This window comes from Dermacentor albipictus, chromosome 1 (genome assembly GCF_038994185.2).
Source record: "Dermacentor albipictus isolate Rhodes 1998 colony chromosome 1, USDA_Dalb.pri_finalv2, whole genome shotgun sequence".
NCBI classification, from domain to species: domain Eukaryota; kingdom Metazoa; phylum Arthropoda; class Arachnida; order Ixodida; family Ixodidae; genus Dermacentor; species Dermacentor albipictus.
Genome location: NC_091821.1, coordinates 409,506,046 through 409,528,280, shown reverse-complemented (window position 1 = coordinate 409,528,280; position 22,235 = coordinate 409,506,046). Strand labels below are relative to the sequence as shown.

The 22,235-nt window shown below is 46.4% G+C and overlaps 1 protein-coding gene across 10 annotated transcripts in view; it reads right to left on the bottom strand.

The window, feature by feature from the left end:
* Positions 1 to 22,235, bottom strand: part of LOC135918168 (neuroligin-4, Y-linked-like) — a 694,509-nt gene that overhangs the window by 526,233 nt on the left and 146,041 nt on the right. The window contains exon 3 of one of the 10 annotated variants that reach the window (XM_070532200.1): positions 1,867 to 1,933. The exons of the other annotated variants lie outside the window; for them this stretch is intronic. The gene's annotated coding sequence lies outside the window, so the exon portion shown is untranslated. The remainder of the gene's footprint in view (positions 1 to 1,866; positions 1,934 to 22,235) is intronic. 10 annotated transcript variants of the gene reach the window in all.

The window sequence follows — 22,235 nt, the reverse complement described above, 5'->3', positions numbered from 1 at the left end:
TGTGTTGTATTTATTGTCTTTGTAACCTATATTACCCACTCCCCTCTGTAATGCCTTTGGCCCTGAGGGTATAATAAATAAATAAATAAATAAATAAATAAATAAATAAATAAATACATTAATAAACCTCACACTGCAAACAGCTATTAACATGTAATGAAAGAGACATAAATAAACAACGAAAAGATAAAATATTACCACAGAAGATATATTTAAACCCGCAAGATCTGAGCACGCTCTGTCTAGGAAATTTTGATAACAATAAAAATCCAAGCTTATCTAAGAAGAATATTAATCAGTGCAAATTAATTAATGCAAATTAATTCCCAAGTCTGTTCGTACTCTACTCCACGACAAAAACAACAACAACACAAGAATGTGACAATTTAACAGTAAAACGTAATGATAAGTGATTACAAACTAAATTACTGCAATTATTATTATTTAATTAAGGAGAGTTTACAATTCTTTTGTAAGCGTATCACCATATCAGCGCAAAATGCCAGTACCGCGCATGAGGTCTAATGCTGTGCGTACGCTCAAAATCAACGCGGTTGAATGATAGAAATACAAAAAAAAACTCTTTATGAAGCGAGCAATTAGTTCGCTTCAATAAAATTGAGTAGCGTAAGCATGAGCATTGATTGATGATTAAATATACGACACACACGCACACCAGCAAATAAATAATTGAACAAGAAACATTGCTTACCTAGATCATACTTATTGCTGTCTTCGGTATTCGTTGCAGCAGTCTCAACATAAGCGATGCTCACCACTCTCACGTAAGCGAAGAACCTTTACAACTGTCCAGCGGCAATGCGGCTCCTTGCAGCGGCCACGCAGTGCGTCAAACATGTCACTGCTCCACGGCAGCACGGCATCGTTTCAGCACTCGCGATCCTTTAGGCGTATTGTTGATACCTGTACCACGCGTAACGAGTGACTCAGACGCACAACACGCTTGGCATGCGAACGCCAACAGATCGGAGAGCGTTAAGAAGTGGTTAAAGCGATGAAACAAAGCGCGACACGACCGTTACAAAAACACCGCATCGCCGATACTCTTCCTGGCATGCTTCTTGAAAGCTACGCAACGCAGAGGAGATATCACTGCGCTCATGTTTGGCTGAAGCTGAAGCGCGTCTGATTATCGCATCCATCTTTAGAGCGCAAGTAACAAAAAATAAGCTACAGTTCCGTCAAAGTGTCACATAACCATATATAAAGATTCTAATATTCTATAGTTTAAATATACCCGCCGTGGTTGCTCAGTGGCTATGGTGTTGGGCTGCTGAGCGCGAGGTCGCGGGATCGAATCCCGGCCGCGGCGGAAGCATTTCGATGGGGGCGAAATGCGAAAAGACCCGTGTACTTAAATTTAGGTGCACGTTAAAGAACCCCATGTAGTTCAAATTTCCGGAGTCCTCCACTACGGCGTGCCTCATAATCAGAAAGTGGTTTTGGCACGTTAAACCCCATAACTTAACTTAACTTATAGTTTAAATATGCTGCTGTTCGTTTGTATTTGTATATTTTCTCCCTGCTCATTTGGCCGGCCGCCATTGGGGCCTCATATTGTGACCGCCTGTTCCTCTCTCTACGAGACCTTACTGGAGCGGCTGTCGCCCGCTGTCATGTGAATGTAGCGGCGTCTTTCCCGCGTGTTAGCAAGCCGATAAATGTGGTGCGTGTCTGGCGTTCTCTATAAGGAAGCTGACATTTGCAGCAGTTTAGGAACCACCCTCTATTATGCGTTAGCAAGGCAAAAAATTTAAAAAACACAGCGGCACATTTCATTCTGCTGCAGTGCACAAAACATTTTTCTCCCATACAGAATAGTTATTGGGCCTGCTCGACGCTTACCTTCTGTCGGTCGTCGAGCTTTTACAGTATTCCAGCGTACGCCCGCGTGCACCCCTCAGTGTGCGTCCTGCTGTCAAAGGGTGTCATGTTTCAGGAGATGTACAAACGCAACTACAGGAAGCATTGATGCAAAAAGAAATAAAAAAATATTGAGTACAAATGTACATTCAATCACCATAATGCATCCGCGTTCAGTTTTCGTGAAGGTTGGTTTTATACCGCAGCCTGAAATGCCTGCCTTGGTAGCGGATGGCTTTCCACCACACTGGACCGCAGTTATAATTTATGCCGAGACATCGTTCGCCGCAATATTATCCAATCTATGGTCATTGTTTCTGTGGCTTGCTTTTACATTATAATGGCAGCTACGCAGTATAGATAATTGACTGCTGAATTGCGGCTGGTTGACGTGAGCAAGACCTCGTGCAAGATTTAAGCTTTTTTTTTAGATAGCGAAATCAAACATTGCAAAAGCAAACTGGCACCACTAACGTCTTAATTAAATCCATCCTGCCTCCGTCCCGCGACCGGACACCACATTTTACATGTTAGTCCTGGCTGAAAACATAATATCACGATCGCAATGTGACGCAAAAATCGCCGAAATTCCAATCCATACAGTAGGTCCCCTGAGCCAAGAATTAATTTTTTTTAAGTTACAATCTAAAGGTTACGGGACATTTGGCGCTGCAGTAGCTTTAAAATAGCTGATTCGAAACATGTAACCTCTAGCCACGATGGAAATAAACAAAACACAAATATAAAGTTATTTCAGTAACGCAGTAACCGGTTATGTTATAGGTTACTTGCAACAAAAGGTAAACCTAAACGTTACCGTGCTGAGCGTGATACACACCCGTACACCTTAGAAACTTCAGCAGCGCAAACATAGCCTTCTGCGTGAAGTTTCTTCGGTAGCACCGGCCTAGAAGTTTCTGTTCTTAATGTGGAAGTCCATCCAGCCCATCAAGCTGTGCGATCACTTGCCTCTCAGCACTATAGCGTGGGTAGGCACAGAAAAGGTGTCTGGGTGTCTCTGCACAGCTGCATCTGTCGCGCGTGAGGCTGTCGACCATTCCGAATAAAAAGGCATAGCTGTCGATAATAAATAAATAAGTAAGTAAATAAATATATAAGTTCAAAATCGGTTGATGACGGTGCTAGAGTGTCTTGGTCTCTTCTTTTGTCACCGTTTATCACGCGACCTACACCGAATCACGCTAAGCCAGTTCGCCTGACTGCTGCTCATCCGTAAATCATGCTGTCACTAATAAAAATATGAGGGGAAGGAATGCGGATACGGCTGCTTTCACCGAACAGCTTCTAGCTTTTACTTTTTGTTGTCGTTGTCATTGTTGTTGTTGTCGCTGTTGTCGTTGGTGTCGTTGGTGTCGTCGTCGACGTTGTTTTGTTGTCCAATGATGTCAGATGGAGCAAAACTGCAACACTAGCAATACATGTGCTTACGAAGACATTGACCAACCCATTTTGCAAACACTTTGGTCAATTCGTAGAAATTATGTTACGCAGTCTTCATATACGTTTGGCCTATGAAGAATAAGTAACTCATGAGAGCGGACTGCACACGACACTTTGAAAAATCTTGGAGCGAGCAAGATTTTCACCGCCATCTTCATCCTCATAATCAGCCTTCTCTATCCTTTCTGTCTACACCCTTTCCCCTTCCCCCAACGCCGAGCATCAGGTCAGTACATTGATTCCGACCGAGCTCTCAGCTTTTCTATCATAATAAGTACCTCTCCCTCTAGTCATCTGCAATTTTCCAGCGAAGCTGTTTGTGGCTAGGTTCTGGTGCATCTCGTCGCCGTGGGCATAGACCAACAATTTTTCATACGTAGGCCGATTCCGAAGATGGTGCAATGCCGACCTAACTCACCGCGGAGGTGAAGCCGGCGTTAAGCACTCCTCATATGTGGGTCGATCCCGAAGATAGCGCAGTGTGGTGCCAACCCGTGGGTAAGATGAAGCAGACGGTAAGCACTCCCCATATGGGGTCAGATTCTGAACATAGTGCGATGCGGGGCTGACCCGCGGAGGTGGTAAAGTAGGCATTAAGCATTCGCCATACGTAGGCTGATCCCGAAGATAGTGTAATGCCGGGCCGACCCACGGCGAAGGTGAAGCGGGCGTTAAGCACTCCCCATACGTGGGCCGATACCGAAGATAGTGCAATACCGGGTCGACCGGCGGCGACGGTGCAATTCGGCATTAAGCAGCCCATATACACAGCTTTGGTTGTCATTCTTCTTCACAGAGTGGAAGGGCACTGAATTTTTTGTGCAGTGGCTTTAAGCATTACCGCGTTGTGAGCACACGCAGCAGCAGAGGAATATTTTGTGGATTTTAAAGCACGAATACTTCTAGAAATAAGGGAGTATTCCTATACCCAATCTGGGCAGAAATGCCATTGTGCCCAAGTACTGTATGTCAAGTACTGTATTAACAAGTACTGTATATCTGTAGCGTATCTGTGTCTAATAGACACTGCAAAAAACAATCATGATTGATAGATAAACTGATTTTTTCTAGACTACATAGTAAGGGTATGCGTTCTTGCTAAACGAGCGTAGCAGTACAATCAACGCGTCCGGGAAAGTTGCTTTTTCTTTTCATTTTTCTTCTTTTCGAAACCTTCGGGGAAACGTCTAGACATGCAATAGGAAAGCCAATAGAAATAACCAAAAATATGGGCGCGCATGGTAAAGCCTTGAGCCATTGCGTGAGCTGCTCCGCCATGAGATAATGCATCGTCTTTTTGCTTGCCTCATTGTCTCGTTCACGCGATAGAATTCGCAACTTTCGGGCTCCGCAATGTCGGCTGGCTCTTTCTCTCGCAACAGTGACCTCGTAACCAACTGAAGAATGAACTACGCCGCCGAGCCTTTGCTTAGAAGAGAACCCATTCGTATATATAAATGAGAGGCTGAGGGCCCATCAACGCAATGAAAACGCGGCCGGGGTAACTTCTTTAGCGCTATCTCAAGCAAGAGCCTTCGCTCTGTCTTCAAGTCTGGCTGTTTTCATTTTGCTTACTCGGGAACTTGCGTGATCACGGCTGTTGTTTTCACGGCATATCGATCGACATAGAAAAACATTTTGGCGAAATATTCTAACAAACTTTTTTTTTTGCAGGCTGCTCCTGCAAGACAGAAAGAGATTCCCCGAACTTTATTTGCTAGAGTACATTTCCCGTGTGTTCTGCGTGTTCAGCGTGCCCGTATCGCCATCTGGCGCTATCACATCTGGTCTGCTTTATCGCTGCGCCGAAGGATCCGCGCATCAGCCCAAAATTATGTGAAGTAATTGTTAATAAATGGAGAGGACATGCGTAGAAATTTTGTCATCCTATATATTATTTATTTATTTATTTTTTATTTATTTATTTATTTATTTATTTATTTATTTATTTATTTATTTATTTATTTATTTATTTATTTACATATACCGCAGCCCAATATAGGGATATAGCCGGAGCGGGAAGAGTGTACGTTGCTTTACATTACACATTATTAACTCACATGTAAACAAAAAGATGAATAGTCAAAAAAAATTACCGACGATTACGTTACTTCCTAATGCGAAATTTGAGCGCAGCAAATAAGCTGTTTCACCTTTTCCATAGATTGAGGCAAAGAAATCGAGCAACACATGTATGCGCTATCACAGAATTTTTTTTTTTCACACGTATTCCTTTAACAAAGACTCCACTAACAGTTCTTGACAGTCATGAAGGAAGCTTTGTGGTCGGAGAAATAGACTGATATATGTTCGACTTGGTACACCAATGCTTGATTCTCAAAGACGAGATCTATACAAGTGCCTCGCGAGGTTGTCACAGCCGTGGGACGCATTACGAGCGAGAGGAACGGGATGTTCTACCGCATAAGTGTTAGGAAATTGCTGTTTGTCTTTATGTCAACATTAAAGTCCCCCACTACTAACATCGGTGTGGATCGATGGACGGTTAATGCGAGTTGCAGGAAGTGCACGACGTCTTTCGTGAGTGCGGTAGGGGCGAAGTAGGCAGCTACTACCAGCAAGCCGTTGGGCAACTTTGCGGCGCACAGTTCGCCAACTTCATGTGACGTGCCAAACATTTCCGCCGCCACCGATCTGGCTCTCTGATTGCCACCGCACAGGGGTTGCATTGGAGGAGGAGCGAAGACAGGAATTAAGTTCGAGCCGGCGCTTTGACAACCGGAGACTCGCAGGAAGAGGGGGGAGGGGGGCGGCGTGTACACCCAGCGGCAAACGATGGGGGCAGAAGCGCGCGCAGCAAGCGGACAACACGATAAAGGGAGGAGGGAAGAGATAGCAGCGACTGACTGATGCCGCTGACGCCGATAGTGAGTCAACCCCAGCTGCGGAGTTGGTTTCAGGGACAACGCCGCCGATGCCGACACAAACAATATGATACCCTCGCTTCCACAGCGCTAAGAACCAGGTCTAGCCGTGGGAAGGTGGTCACGTATTCGTCGACGTGCCGGGGCCTACGTGAAATAACCGGCGCGTCGGCAACTGAAGAGCACCCTATCCGCCACACAAGAACAGGGGGGGGGGGGGGAACCTTTCCTCCTGTTTCTGCATGGCGGCGACGGTGTTCTATGCAGTCACGTTATCTTGACTCTCTAGCGGCGTCAGCGGCATCCAGCGGTATCAGTCGGTCGCTGCTAGCGCTGGGGGGATGAAAGGGGGGCGGAGCTGGTTACGAGGCCGACGACAACGCCGACGACGACGCGAAACCCAGGAACGGCCGCCAAAGAGCTGCGCTCTAAAACAAGCGCTTTACATGTTGACGAAGTGGTTATCAGTTGCAGCTATAACATTTTTACGGGTCCTTCCAATTGGCTGCTCCACCCGTCAGTGCGTATTCACACTCCTTGTTCCGTGAAAATACATGCTGTGTCAAAACTAAATACACACGTACTATCAGAGTGACTTTTAACAGAAATAAATTAAAAAAACTACTCAGGTGGATTGTAGTGTCTCCATTTTAGCCTGCGTAAGTAATGGCTCCTTATTTGAGGCTGCAGAACGTACGACTTGGCAACATTAGGTGCATAAATTGGCGACAGATTGATTGCACGTTCTATTCCAATGTAGTCACGCATAAAGGCAATGTTCTCATGAGTCATTATTATTATTGATTTAGTGTTCCGTTTATCTTCTTTTTTTCTTCGCTCACGCTCTAAATTTATGCTCCTGATACGCTGCGAAACTAAAGTCACCTAGAATTCGTAAACGAAAACTGCATGCTTTGCATCGTGGGTACAGATACCAATTCTCAGAAACGTGTTCTTTCTTTTTTCTCGCTCTCGTTCCCATTCGATCATTCTCTTGCCACACATTTACTGACACCTCCTACTCTCTAGCTATAGCAGTTATTTCAATATTCCTTCTTGGGCTAATTTCGTTGAGCCCCCAACGCGATCCTTGTTGAGCCTTGAGGTGTTTTTTGATTGCCACCGCTAAATAAGAAATCGAGGCGGGATCAAAAATTTTAGAGACGCTTGAACAATGGGCGGGTGTCAATAAACAAAGCGCCAAAACGTGGGCACGCGGGCTCAGGAACATTATTCCATGAGATTGTTATGGAAAAACTGACAGTCACTTTTGCATACGCCAAAGAGAGTGAAGGTGAAAGCCTGCGCGCTCAAGAGACGTTCATTAATTACTCGACATTCTCATTCGAATGCCTTGTCACTTATTAATAGTTGTTTTCTCCCATCAAAGGTCGTGGGTTCCAATCTAAATTGGCGCTACCTTAGTTAAGTGTACCTTAATTAACGTCGTCCTAAAGAACATCAAAGGTCATGGGATCGACTCCGACTAAAGGTCGTGGGTTAGAGTGCCTGAAGTACCGCTATATTAGTTAACTTTGCCTTTTTAGCCATGATGACCGATGTCGGAGCCAGCCGTGGAAGAAGACGATGACGAAGGCGAGAGTGATGGCACGAGAGCAATGGCACGAGCGCGAGGGGAAGCACGTAACGCTGGCGTGACGAGAGGCATCTGAGCCAGCTGCGGAATACGGCAACAAACTCCAGAGCAGGGACACGAGCGCAAGGGGCAATATGAGGACTCTGGCATGATGAGCGACAACGGAGCCAGCTGTGTCAGAAGACGACGACGAACGCGAGAGCAGTGGCACGAGCGCGAGGGGCAATATAAAAACGCTGGCATGATGAGCGGGATTGGAGCCAGCTGTGGAAGACGACGAAGACTAACGCGAGAGCAGTGGCACGAGCGCAATGGGCAATATGAGAACACTGGCATGATGAGCGGCATCGGAGCCAGCTGTGGAATACGACGACGCACTCCAGAGCAGTGATACGGGCGCAAGGGGCAATATGGGAACGCTAACACGATGAGCGACATTGGAGCCAGCTCTGGCAGAAGACGAAGACGAACGCCAGAGCAGTGGGACGAGCGCAAGGGGCAATATGAGAACACTGGCATGATGAGTGGCATCGGAGCCAGCTGTGGAATACGACGACGCACTCCAGACCAGTGATACGAGCGCACTGGGCAATACGGGAACGCTAACATTATGAGCGACATTGGAGCCAGCTGTGGCAGAAGACGAAGACGAACGCCAGAGCAGTGGAACGAGCGCAAGGGGCTATATGAGAACACTGGCATGATGAGTGGCATCGGAGCCAGCTGTGGAATACGACGGCGCACTCCAGACCAGTGATACGAGCGCACGGGGCAATACGGGAACGCTAACATTATGAGCGACATTGGAGCCAGCTGTGGCAGAAGACGAAGACGAACGCCAGAGCAGTGGAACGAGCGCAAGGGGCTATATGAGAACACTGGCATGATGAGTGGCATCGGAGCCAGCTGTGGAATACGACGACGCACTCCAGACCAGTGATACGAGCGCACTGGGCAATACGGGAACGCTAACATTATGAGCGACATTGGAGCCAGCTGTGGCAGAAGACGAAGACGAACGCCAGAGCAGTGGAACGAGCGCAAGGGGCTATATGAGAACACTGGCATGATGAGTGGCATCGGAGCCAGCTGTGGAATACGACGGCGCACTCCAGACCAGTGATACGAGCGCACGGGGCAATACGGGAACGCTAACATTATGAGCGACATTGGAGCCAGCTGTGGCAGAAGACGAAGACGAACGCCAGAGCAGTGGAACGAGCGCAAGGGGCAATATGAGAACACTGGCATGATGAGTGGCATCGGAGCCAGCTGTGGAATACGACGACGCACTCCAGACCAGTGATACGAGCGCACTGGGCAATACGGGAACGCTAACATTATGAGCGACATTGGAGCCAGCTGTGGCAGAAGACGAAGACGAACGCCAGAGCAGTGGAACGAGCGCAAGGGGCTATATGAGAACACTGGCATGATGAGTGGCATCGGAGCCAGCTGTGGAATACGACGGCGCACTCCAGACCAGTGATACGAGCGCACGGGGCAATATGGTAACGCTAACATGATGAGCGACATCAAAGCCAGCTGTGGCACAAGACTACGACAAACGCGACAGCAGTGGCACGAGCGCGAGGGGCAATATAGGAATGCTGGCATGATGAGCGGCATTGGAGACAGCTGTGGAAGAAGACGAAGACGAATGCCAAAGCAGTGGCACAAACGCAAGGGGCAATACGAGAGCGCTGGTAAGATGAGCGGCATCGGAGCCAGCTGCTGGAGAAGATGACGAACGCGAGAGCAGTGGCACGAGCGCGAGGGGCAATGTAGGAACGCTGGCATGATGAGCGGCATCGGAGCCAGCGAAAGCCACCTAGAAAAATATGTAAATCCTCCACACGCCGGTGTTACGTCACACACATTATTTTCTAGGTGGCTTTGAGCCAGCTGTGGAAAAAGGTGACGACTAACGCGAGAACAGTGGCACGAACCAAAGCCACCTAGAGAAAGGTAGCTTTGCACGAACGCGAGGAGTCCCATGGAACGCTGGCATGACGAGTGACTTCGGAACCAGCTGTGGAAGAAGACGACAACAAAAGCGTGAGCAATGGCACGAGCACGCGTGTCTGCGCGAGGCGAGCTCACATGACTTTCTGTACCACACGCTGTGTTTTCCAGATTCATCGGGTGCATAGACGAACGCGACAGGCTTAGGCAACTTACGGCTTCGGCCTTAATATAAAACAGTACGTTTTCGTACTAGGTAAGAAGGTGCTTGCTAAAATCTTAGGTTGACTTTCTTTCTTCTTTATTATACTTTTTTAAAGAGAAAACTTTACTGGCCGCGAACTTGCGCTTTCACCATGGCGGTGCTCCGAGGAGGCACATGACGTCACAACACGCACCCCGCCGCGGATATTTCTCTCTCTCGCTCCCTAGTCATTACTGCGCATGCGCCACTAGTAGCACTGAGCCACAGGTGTTCCGCCGCTGCACAGCGCTGTGCCTTTCCGCCGCCGCCATTTGGTATGACGTCACACCGCGGTCCTCGTCGTTGCGCTCGCCTCCACTCGCTTCGCCAGCTGCGTTGCATGCCTGATAACATGTCGGAGGATTGAAAAGGAGAGCTCGCGTGCAACGCAACCACAGTTGAGGCGGCAGTATGGACGGCGACAATTCTGATAAGCAGGAGAAGGCCTGGAATCGACATCGGAACGAGATGACGAGGAAACGAATTGCCCAGGAAACCGACGAACAGCGCGCCGAACAACTGGCCAAACGCCGCTACATAGCTAGACAACCAGACTAACCTGGGCTTTCAATCAAGATTAACCAAGGCTAACCATGCTATGCCTTAGCTTTCGCTACATATATCCTGGCATAGCCGAGCTAAGCCACTGCCAATTTTTTTTCTTTATTATCTGCCTACGTGCATGCGCTGTATCAACAAGGAAACTTCCTTCGCCAGCTTTATTACGGGAAACTAGGAATACAACCGCGTGACTATATTATTAAGGACACATCTCGAATTTCCCGCCACAAACACAGCCAGTATTTAAAACCGATCTTCGCACGAACAAACCTTTTCAAAAACTCATTCTTTCCGAAAACAATCAATGATTGGAATGCCCTACCTGGAAATTCCCACTGGTTACAGCCACCCACTTGATGAATCTTGTTGACTGTAACCCTTGTATATATTGTATGTTTGCGTATGTTTGTTGCGTAACCAGTGGGGGTTTCCTACCTGGAAATTCCCACTGGTTACAGCCACCCATTTGATGAATCTTGTTGACTGTAACCCTTGTATATATTGTATGTTTGCTTATTTTTGTATCTGCTCACGTAGCCCCCTCCTGCTTGGACAGATGTCCGCAGTATTGTGAAAATAATAAATAAATAAAAAACATGTTCCGAAGGCCACGTGCTCGTAAAATCAACTTTAATCACGGAGGCACAGATACAGAAGGCAACGGCAACAGAAGCAAAAGGTCTAGAGAGTGAAAGAACGAGTTGAGGGAAATAAACTTGGCAGACGGCATAAATCTATTAAATGGGCAGCGCGACTGCAGCTAACAGCCTTCGCAGTTTCTAAACGAACCAGAAAATGCACGCATGACCTTCCGCGAGACAGAACAATCGCTACGCATACAACGGACTTCGGCTCGCAAAGAGAAAAGACAGAAGCACGCGGCGTATGCATTGTGCGCGAGAAAATAAATGAATATAAAGCAACACAAGACAGAAATGGAAGGGTAAGAAGCTTAGACAAAACTCTCAGAGTATACGGACATCAATATAACGTACGATTCGCCTTCTCTTGGCGCAAAACAGAGCGCTGAAACTGCTTCGCCAGATTTGTGCTGCTGCCGCAAAAGTTCGGCTTGTATTGGGAAGAGCGAAACGACTAAGAAAGCAGGAAAGAAAAGGGGTATTGGAGCTTTTCTTGTTTGTTTCTTCTTTCATTTTCTTTTGTTGCTCTGTTGTTGCTAGGTTATGAGGCGCGCGTCTCTCCTTTAAGAAATTGATCGGCTTTCGTCTGAGCCGCGGCAAGCGTGGGGGCTTATTCCAGCTATACGAAATGCGCTGCCGACAAACGAACCAGCGACGCACGATGGCGCCGATGACAGTGAAAATTTGAACATAAGCATAACGTCCCTAGCACATTTTTAAAGGAACGATGTGTGAGAGCGCGTCCGGAGAGACAAAAAGAAAAAGGTTGAAGGTCGACTATCGAAAAAACTTCGAAAAAAATAAAGCAGGGATAGGGGGTAAGAGGAGTGGCGCGTCTCACGACAACGAGGTTATCCCGGAAAAGCGTGAGGTTTTTGCCGCAGTGGGACGGGAATCTGCTGCCCATCGGGTGGAAACAATAACTAGCTACTCGGGTTGTATTGAAGTAGGTTTATTGTTACAGCAGCTTAGCCTGTTATAGTTAGTGGCACATCCAAGGGCATGTTCTGTATTCTTGTAAATCATATTTATTATTTTTTCTCAGCCTATATATATAGCACTTGTAGTTTGAGGACGCACGTCCGACCAAAACAACGCTTTACTGTCTACGTTCCAGCCGGGTTCCGGTGCCTTCGTGAGGTCGGAACCGGCCCAAACGTAGGAAATAAAGCGTCGTCTTTTTTCTTAGCGTGCGCCCTCAATCTACCAGTGGCTGTTCCACTACCGAATCCCCGCTACCTTATATCCTTGCTATCTACCTAGATCCTTGTTACAATATACAACAGTAAGGAGGACAGGAATAGACACTGTGAAGGGTTGGCACCGCAGCGTAGGAGATGATGCGCTGCACAACTACTAACCTTCTCGTTGGCTGAACATTATGTAAATGTGCTTCCGCGCATGTTCATAATTGTGCTGTTGCAGATTTTCCGATACCATAGTGACATTCTGTATGCATTCTTTTTTTCTCCTTCACAGCTGCGTGTGCGTGTGAAAACGTTTATTGTAACGAGGTCCGGAGGCTCGAATGTTTAAGCCAAGGCTCCCACGTTGTCACTCACGTTAGCTCCCACGTTGGCATTGTCAAGCCTAGCCCTTCAGCGACATCAAGGGCTCTCTGGACGGCCCTTAGTTGGTCTTGAAACAATGAGCTTTGAATCCTTTTTTCTCACTGTGTCCGTTCTTTAGCGAGGCTGGGGAGAGTCGCGGGACCCCCCGCATGCATATGTCTGATTCCAATGATGTCATTGCTATCATTGCATTCAATCTTAATCTCCCTCTTTGGATACATTTTATTAATGTGGTACGGCATGCGATATGGCCGCGGGTTGCTTTTCATTCATACAGGGAAAAAACATTGCTCCGATCTTTACGAATATTAGATATAAACTTGAACAATAACCACCTACCATAGAGTACCCGTACAAAAAAAATCTTGAGAAGGCATTGAAATATTGTTGGTCAATGTTGAGTTTTTTTATTGAGGAATTATTGAGAGTATGTTGGAGAATTGTTGGGTTGAGTGTTGAGCACTCTTGAATATTGGCCACTGAAATCAAATTGAAATACCATTGGGTACCTCAATGTTGAATAATTGTTAAGTTACCATTAAAAGTCCATTGTGCTTAGACGGCCCGTTGTGTTCCTTTTGTTGAATGGTTGTTGAGTTACCATTGATACTGCGTTGAACTAACGTTGTGGTAGTTCTGTTGACCTGTTGTTGAGTTATAATTGCCACAGCATTGAAAAGCATATCGTGCCACAGTTGAGATGCCATTGAGATTTCAGAAGTCGCCATTGAAATATGATTGACGTTTCGTTGGGCTAGTGTATTTTTATTCATATATTGAAATTGCTTCGCTGTTCACACTTGCATGCCCGGTGCCTGCTCATAACTTTCCCAAACAAACAAAATCAAAGGAGAGACTGATCAACTTGAAGTACCTTTATTTACACTAAAGATGTGTGGACGTGAAACATTATTACAGTACATAAGGCACCACTACATCGAACCTGGAGACACAGGCTAGTACCTACAGCACTCTAGCAGTGTAAATACATCTGAAAAAACCTATACATATGAATCCAATCATAACGATCACTGTGCTCTTCACTTTCGACTTAAGTTTATGACTAGAAGGCAAAGCGACTCAAAAGGCAGGGCTTAAGCATACCCTTGCAACAACCAACTTTGAACACATGAACACTTGGAGCTGCTTGCATGTGAATACACAAAAGACATCTGAATATGTTACATTAAAATGTTGCGCACACTAACACATCACAGGAAGAGCTACGGCTGACTGTGAGAAGGCAAAATAACCAACTTGAAATGAATGACTTCACGTAAATATATACAACCTTTAGCACACGTCTTTCACCGTGATTAAAATTTAATGAAGTACCAAAGTAGACTTGCCTGAGCTTTTTTAATTATGGGGTTTTACGTGCCAAAACCACTTTCTGATTATGAGGCACGCCGTAGTGGAGGACTCCAGAAATTTCGACCACCTGGGGTTTTTTAACGTGCACCTAAATCTAAGTACACGGGTGTTTTCGCATTCCGCCCCCATCGAAATGCGGCCGCCGTGGCCGGGATTCGATCCCGCGACCTCGTGCTCAGCAGCCTAACACCATAGCCACTGAGCAACCACGGCGGGTGCCTGAGCTTTGTCTTCGAGATATATATATTTTCATGTTGCCCAATTATTTTATAAAATAACATCACTCAACTTAGCTATTATTAGACGAGACATCATTTAGAAAGTTGTCGGGCATGATGAAGACCTGAATCGTGTTTCTGACAAGCCAGGATTGCTTTCTTCAGAAATAAACTTGTAAAGCTTTTGTGTAATGAAAGCAGCTTATCTCCCTGGTACAAGTCAAGAACAAACAGTACGCCATTTGATTATGTTAATTTGGGGTACAGAGGAGTTCGTTAGTGACATTTCCTCAATTTAGTGAGCTCATTTTCAGGTAATATTTCTGGACTTGCACAAAGCTAATTAAAGCACTTTTTGGGGCCTTTCTTCCTATACCCAGCAACTAAGTGCTACCTCAGTCAATAAAGAGATAAGGAAAGGCTAATACCTTGAACGCTAAGAGAAAAAGTAATTATTTAGCACAGAAAATTGGTAGTAACACATGGCTAACACAATTCCAAACAGCCAAATAAATGGTCACCTGCACTTTCAGTATCAAGCACCCCAGAAATAGTCATAAAGGATGAGAAAAGCTTCCAATGACTCAACAGCCAGATTGCTGAGAGAGTGAAAAACGCAAATAAACCATATACGAAACACCAATTACCTCAATTTCACAGATAACATGTTATTAAAATAGCACCAGAATTTTGCTGCATAAAATATATAAAGGTTGCATGAAAATTGGGACAAAGCAGTAACTGAAAGACAGAGGGAGCTACAGCGCACCCATGTTGAAAAAGATTACAAGGAAAATGATATGTATGCGTATTTAAGTTTACAATTTTCACTCCAACATATAGAAAAAGAACGCATGCACTTAGAGCATAAAAAGGTTCATGTGCCTGGAGAATGCAGCGCAGTACAAAGAAGCGTCATGAGAACCGAAAAGTAGATTTTACTACGAATGCTTGCAACCTACAATCAGGCATGTGCCATGTCATGCCTTGAATGGATGAAATTCATAAATCTTACACACAAAGGAAGTTACCATCACTCTTATTGGCTTCCTGAGGGGACTCCTTGAAATTGAACTAGAAAAATGTACTCAGTGTCAAAAACAAAGAGAAGATAAGACCCTATAGCGTTCATCCTCAAATGAACAGCGCAAATAACTGCATGTATCAATTCTTTGGACACTTCGCCAATTCGGTGTACATTCATATTTCACAACCACCCAAACAGAGACGAGAAGGATGAATTAAGGTAGGAACACACAGGAACGCTGACTCAAGCAGAAGTTTATTCGTGAAGACGAAGATTTTAAACACACTGGCCAACTTCACAAAGAAAAAGCCATGGATGCGCAGCATACACGGTCCGGCACAACAAAAAAGGACCGAAATACGTCCTGTAGAATAAACATGTGCGCCAAAAACTAACAAAAACATGAAAACTGAAAGGTTTCTCCTGTAAGCGATAGTAACGAGAAGTACTGTAGCAACTCTTTCCCACTAAGGGTCACAGAAATCTTGTTTATGAATATTTCTTCCTGATCAATAAATAATGCTTCCGTAAGTCCTTTTGTATTCTGGTCTCTGTGATGAAAGAATCGTTCTTTCTGCTCTATACCGCAACACCAGAGGAGTTCCAGAAGCAATATTTATTGATCACAAACGAAACAATTGCGTAACCAAGTTATCTGTTGCCCTTAGTGAGAAAAAGTTGTTCTCAAAAGAGTATTTCTCGTTGGGTAGTATCACTTATCGGACAAATCTTTCGCTTTTTCAATAGATTTGACCGATAGTTCTCGTTTTTCACGCACGTTTATTCTGCATGACATGGATTTTTCATATTTTTTTCTTGTCGCACGTGGCTGTTTCTGCCACGCACACACGGATTTTTACCTTTGCCAAGTTGACCAGTGTGTTTAATAGCTTTGTCATCAAAAGCAAACATTTAGTAGAGCTTGCGCTCGTGTGTGCTCCTACCTATTTCGTCGTCCGCCTCTGTTCGTGCTGCTGTTTACAGTACCCACGTATCACTTGGTTAGGCTGGTAAACATTCTCACAAAGAAAAGTGGATGCCTCCCCTCAAAAGGTAGCCCATCCTTTACTACTAAACGCCAGAGCAAATCGAAAGTAAGCCTTCACAGCGTCCATGCAGCAGCTGGTACACCACAGAGTAACACAAAAAATACTTGAAAATCCACTTGATGCGAGCTTGCTAGTGAATCAGCCACATATCAACGGGTGTCTCTTGCACGACGCCAAGGTGCTTTTGGCGTAGAACACTTTAGCATCTGGGAATTTACTGCATACATAACCTGCGAGAAGGGAATGTGGACAGAAAATCAGATTGCGCAGATTAAGAATCTGCCACACACTGCACATAACTACGCACGAAATAGAAGTACACACCATACTGACAAGTAAAAATTTGGGACTCTTTACGAGTGCCATCGAGAAAAGGAAGGAATGGGTTGCTACGGTAAATGTTAGCTAAAACACGCACAGCGATGTTTCACAGTGGGGAAAATATTCCCGGCTCTCTCGCAGAACCAAAGACCACGCGACAGTGCATAACCCATACCAAACAGATATCGAATCTTTTGGTAGAAGTCCAGTAGAAGGGATGACCTAAACATACGCCGAGAGCGATGCGAGCGAGAGCGTGCCTGTACGAGTGAGAACATGTACCGCTTCTTTGAAGCTAGCCGCGCTCCGGCGTGGCTCCGATCATCCCGCGCGATTTGTGTGCAGAACGTAGCGTACACGCCCTTGCGTTGCGCGGTAGCGTCCGCGCAGTGAGCTAGCTTCATGCACGCGTCATTCTTCACCGCACAAACGGTGCTCGAGTGCGACGCTTAGCTCGAGGCGACAACGCGCCGATTGACGCTCCTTTCGCTTCTGGAAACAACCCATATTCGGATCGGTCCAACTTAAAGAGGCAGCAGAGAACGGTGGCATGTTTCGGTTATCGCTTATTAAAATTGTACAGTACGTCTTCAACGGCAAACCGCCGCGCTAGATAAAGATGCTTACTGCGGTAGTTTTGGTGGTGATAGACGATAAGGTGAGCCCGTCGGCGGCTGTGTTCTTTGACCACGTCACCACACCTCTGTTCATTTGCGCTGTGTATCCATGTACAGTCACCGCGCGGAAGCTGTGACTAATCGGTTGGCCGTTCTCCGAAAATCTCAGAGAGGCGAAATATTAATCGCGGTGCGCCGCATCATTAGACGCAACCTAAATCGAGGCGCGCTTAACCGCTACGGCACAAAAGGTGATCACACTAACCGTATGGTATACGATGAGCCACTACGGAAAAAAAAATTGGAGGACGCTTAAGCTTCGCCTTCAAGAGTGGAACGCGACAGCGTTCCCCTCGACCCGCCAAGGGGCGTAAGACAGTGGGCTACGGCGCAGCGACTACGCGCCCCGCATCGGACGCGGTGAGCGTCGAGCAGCGCCGCGGTCGGCGCGGCAACGAAATGTGCGCCTGAGCAAGCGACGCACGCCTGAGCCTTAGAAACAGCTCGTTTCTAAGGCAACACCGCATTCACTAGAGACGCTTTTGTACCGCTTTGAAGCATCGAACTGCCGATAACAGCACAGGGTATACGTTTCCTGCCGGTAGACAGCCATCAGGGCTTTCCGTATGACATGATAATGCTCCTGGGCCTCCATAGTCTTTGGAAGACACGGATGGCGGTAACGCACGCCGATGTGAATGCGCGCCCAGCGCGAGAAAATTTTGTTGAAAGCATTATTTTCATACGTGAGATATATCGTGTACAGGCAGATCCGCCTGACTGGTTGGGTAATCTTGATGAATTAGTGAATTTCAAGAAATTTTAGCTTGTCACGTTGGTCCAAGTAGTCCAACGTGTTTTTATGTATGTCATTTTGTGAATAAAGAAAAAAAACTCGTGGCTGAGTGGTAGAGTCTCCGTCTCAAACTCCGGAGACCCTGGTTCGATTCCCACCCAGCCCATGTTGCAAGCTGCTTTTTATTCATGAAGTGCCTGCTGGGATTTATCGCTCACGGCCAACGCCGACGACGACGACGCCGACGACACCGGCTTTTCTGCGACACGAGCTCCTTAACGCTGTCGCGTTAAAATTCTGATGTTCCACGTGCCAAACCAACGATCTGATTATGAGGCACGTCGTAGTTGGGGGCTCCGTATTAATTTTGACTTCCTGGAAATTTTTACGTGCATACAACGCACGAGCGTTTTTGCATTCCGCTCCTTTGGAATGCGGCCGCTGCAGGGATCGTATCCACGACCTCGATCCCCAAATTTCCACGGAGGCCGCCATAGTTACGAAATGCGTAAGCGTGAAGTGCAACACTGCCTTCCGGTACGAGTGTGGTACAAGCGTAGCACAGCTGCACACCTGCTGCACGATTATTTGTCGCGGTTCTCCTAAACTCGTAGTGCCTGCCTAAATACCTTGAAAGGCAGCACGCCTCTCACGTATCGGAACGCGATAACAAGCGCTTAGACGGCATACGTGAGCCCCCATGAAAAATGACGTGGCCACTGTACAAAATTATCACTGCGCAGAGAAGCCGATCCTTATGTTCCAATTGTGTTCTCTCATACAAATGAAGGAAACGTTATTAGATAGGAACAAATGAAGCAATGCAATTTTACGCACATGGGGCGCCGCTGCCTCTTCGCCTACCATTGTTTCTGTTTCAAACGAAGTGACGGCGGCAGCGAGAGTTAGTATCGCGCGCATTTGCTCCGGGGCATGCGGTTTGCTTCAAGAAAGTGAACGGTGTGCTTAACATGTCACGCTCGTCAATGTCAAAATAGAAAAGAAGGCTACGTGACCAAGAAAACGAGATTACTCACCTATCTTCAGAAGTGCGGCTGTGACTGTTTCGGGGTGCCTTCTCTCCAACAGGCATCATGGCCTCTGCCGCGCAATTCATCAAAACCGTCAGGCTCGCACATCAGTAGAAGACTAGTTGTTGGGTGAGCCAACCACTTCACCGGATAAACGTCCCACTTATCGTCGTTAAAGCATTCCACTAAAATGTGCGTCATGATGTCCGAAAAGAAAATACCTTCATCAAGAAGCACGAGGCGTGAACCACCGCACAACTGCAACCGAATAACTGAGTCCGAAAGCCGTTCACAGCTTCACATGGTTGCGATATCGTATTCAGTTATAAAAACCTTTCAAACACAAAATAACGGCACTTAAGAACCACTAATTATTTAGCAATAATTTTTTATCAACTAACCTTCATAAATTATTAAGAACTACCTAATTTATAGCGTAAACAATAAATACTACGACCAAAAAATGCGACTACGAAACTAGCGGTAACCATGTGTACTGTTGCAAAAGTGTGCGCAAAACGAAGCTCGGTTGCGCCCGTTTGCGCGCACACATACACACCCGAACGCCACCTTAACGTTTGTCGCGCCACCTAGAAATAAAAATTACTACTAGTTTTGCTATTTTTACAAAAATATAGCTTCTAAAATAGTTTGTAGTGTTTTTGCAGATGACGAGGTGACAAGTAAGGTACAATAAGAGTCCGTTACCTGAATTCCTTTCATTTCCCTTTGGTGTTCTTAACTGAACATACGAGACCTGCAGGCTTGGGAGAGGACGACCGTTCGGCGAGGCTCAAATAAATCGCGTGCTGCTTGCAAGGCGAGAAACGGGAGCAGCCGCAGATACAGCGATTAGCTGTGATACTGTTGCGGCTGTTGCTGAATCTGAAACTCTTTGAAGTCAATGGTTATAGCGGCTGCGCGCTGCGATCTCAAAGCGCGTTCATTCTTTGTTCTCTAGTACCACGGACATTGGACGAAAACTATATTTGCTTTACGGACAGAGGGTACGTCGCAGGAAATTCGAAGACCTCACCCGTGTATGTTTGTAGCGTGTGCGCGCTTGCATCCTATGGTTCCCACATTGCGTCCGATGCTCGAACGTATCGTCGTCGCCTGTCGGCACCTGTCTTATCGCCGGCCGCGCTGCCGCCGTGTCTACTTTTGGGGAACTCCACATGCCCGTAGTCACCGTGTTGGCAAGTGAGTTTCGCATTCTTCTGCTCCCCAAAACGTGCTCATTTCGGATCGTACCAATGGTTATGTCATCTAGTGTATGTTAAAACGACGATGGCATTTGTACACCGGCGAAGAAATAAATCGTTATGAACTTGGGCGGTCATGAATCTAGTCTAACGTTGCAGTTTTTACGTAGCGAAAATGGCTACGATAGTGGGGCGGTCCCGGAGATAGGCGCTTCAAAGCGACAGCTGTAGCGACAGCACCAGGAAGTGGCACGCAGCGCACACGCCAAGCATTTCAGAGCTCACTGGCTTTCGAATGAGAGGAGTATGCGCGCGCTCGTGGCCTAGTGGTTAGAGTACCGGGCTCCACGGCCGACGTTCGATCCCACCCCATCGGTCACACATAATCTTCTATTAATGAAAGCGAGGCGAAAGAACCTACCTGCAGCAAAGTGACAGGAATGAGGTTGGAACGCACCGCAAAACATGTTTGGAATGTCTTCATATGCGAGTCCTAATTATTGTATACTGGACTCAACTGCTACACAACAAAAGAACAACTAGAAAAATCAACACAAATTACCCAATAAATTGTTTATTGAGAACACTCAACGGTAATATTGTTGTGCAAGGGTTGAGTGAACTCAATTTCTCTTGAAAATTTGTTGAAGTCAGTTGTTTCAACAATTCCACAACAATATATCAATGGTTAATCAACACTCATTTTTGTACGGGTATTCACGGAGTGGGATAGAACGAACTTCAAGAGAAAAAAGAAGACTCAGTTTCTCAGTCACTGTGAGTTCACTCGCCTCAGCCAAGAGTTTGTCATGTGTACAGGGGCGCTATAACGTAAAACTATTCCAAACTTTTCCATTACAATTATCCTATCAGCACTCCATGATTGGTGACAAACTTTTTTTGACCACCCCCACTTTACCTGCCTGCCACGGGATGTCACGAAAGCCGCGATAGCTCCCCATCTGATATGAAGTGTACAGACTGATTATGAGTGGTTTGATGGAAAAAAGAGAAATAGTTATTTCTGATTCCACGCCTCTTTGCCATTAGCCCCCGGCTATTGGTCAAAAGTTTTCGGGCTGCACCCACTTCACCTGCCTGTCACGCGATGTCACAAAACCGCAAAAACTCAACGCGTAAATGTGACGCGTACGCATTAAAGATGCATTAATACGCTGAACGAAACTGAATTTCCTTCTGAATAGCCGCAGGCTGCCCCGTTCCGAAAGAAATAAAAGATGGCTGCCGCCGATCGCTCAGGCGCTGGCTACTCGCACCTGCCGGAGAGCATGGGAGTATTTGTGTATAATAAACCTTCTTGCGTGGCCGTGTCACGTTTTCGAGCACTTTCGGCACGTTTATGACCTCATTGTGCCAACTCTTCTTTGCTGAGGATCCGTTTTAGCGTCATTCTTAGGTTTCTGTTGCATGCCGCAGTGATTTTCGACCAGCCACTGCAAGCGAAGTAAGGGAAAGCGGATGAATCACAGACGCCGGCACCACCCTCTTCATCCGGTTATGTACTTTCAGTGCAGTAGCTCGGCCCTATCGAATCCCCCTCCACTTGAGCGTGCTCTTCGCCTCTTGTCACCCAACTAGATAAGACAAGCCGCTCAGGTTCGGCAATGCTATTCGTGTTTAAAGCAAACAAAAGTGACATCCTATGAACGAGGAGAGCGTTTGATTAGTCCGTTCAGACAACCCAGCGGGTGACCGCCCCGTGCTTGCACTGGCGTTTACGTAAATTTGACGTCAGGAAATTGGAATAAAACATATTGGAGTAGTTTT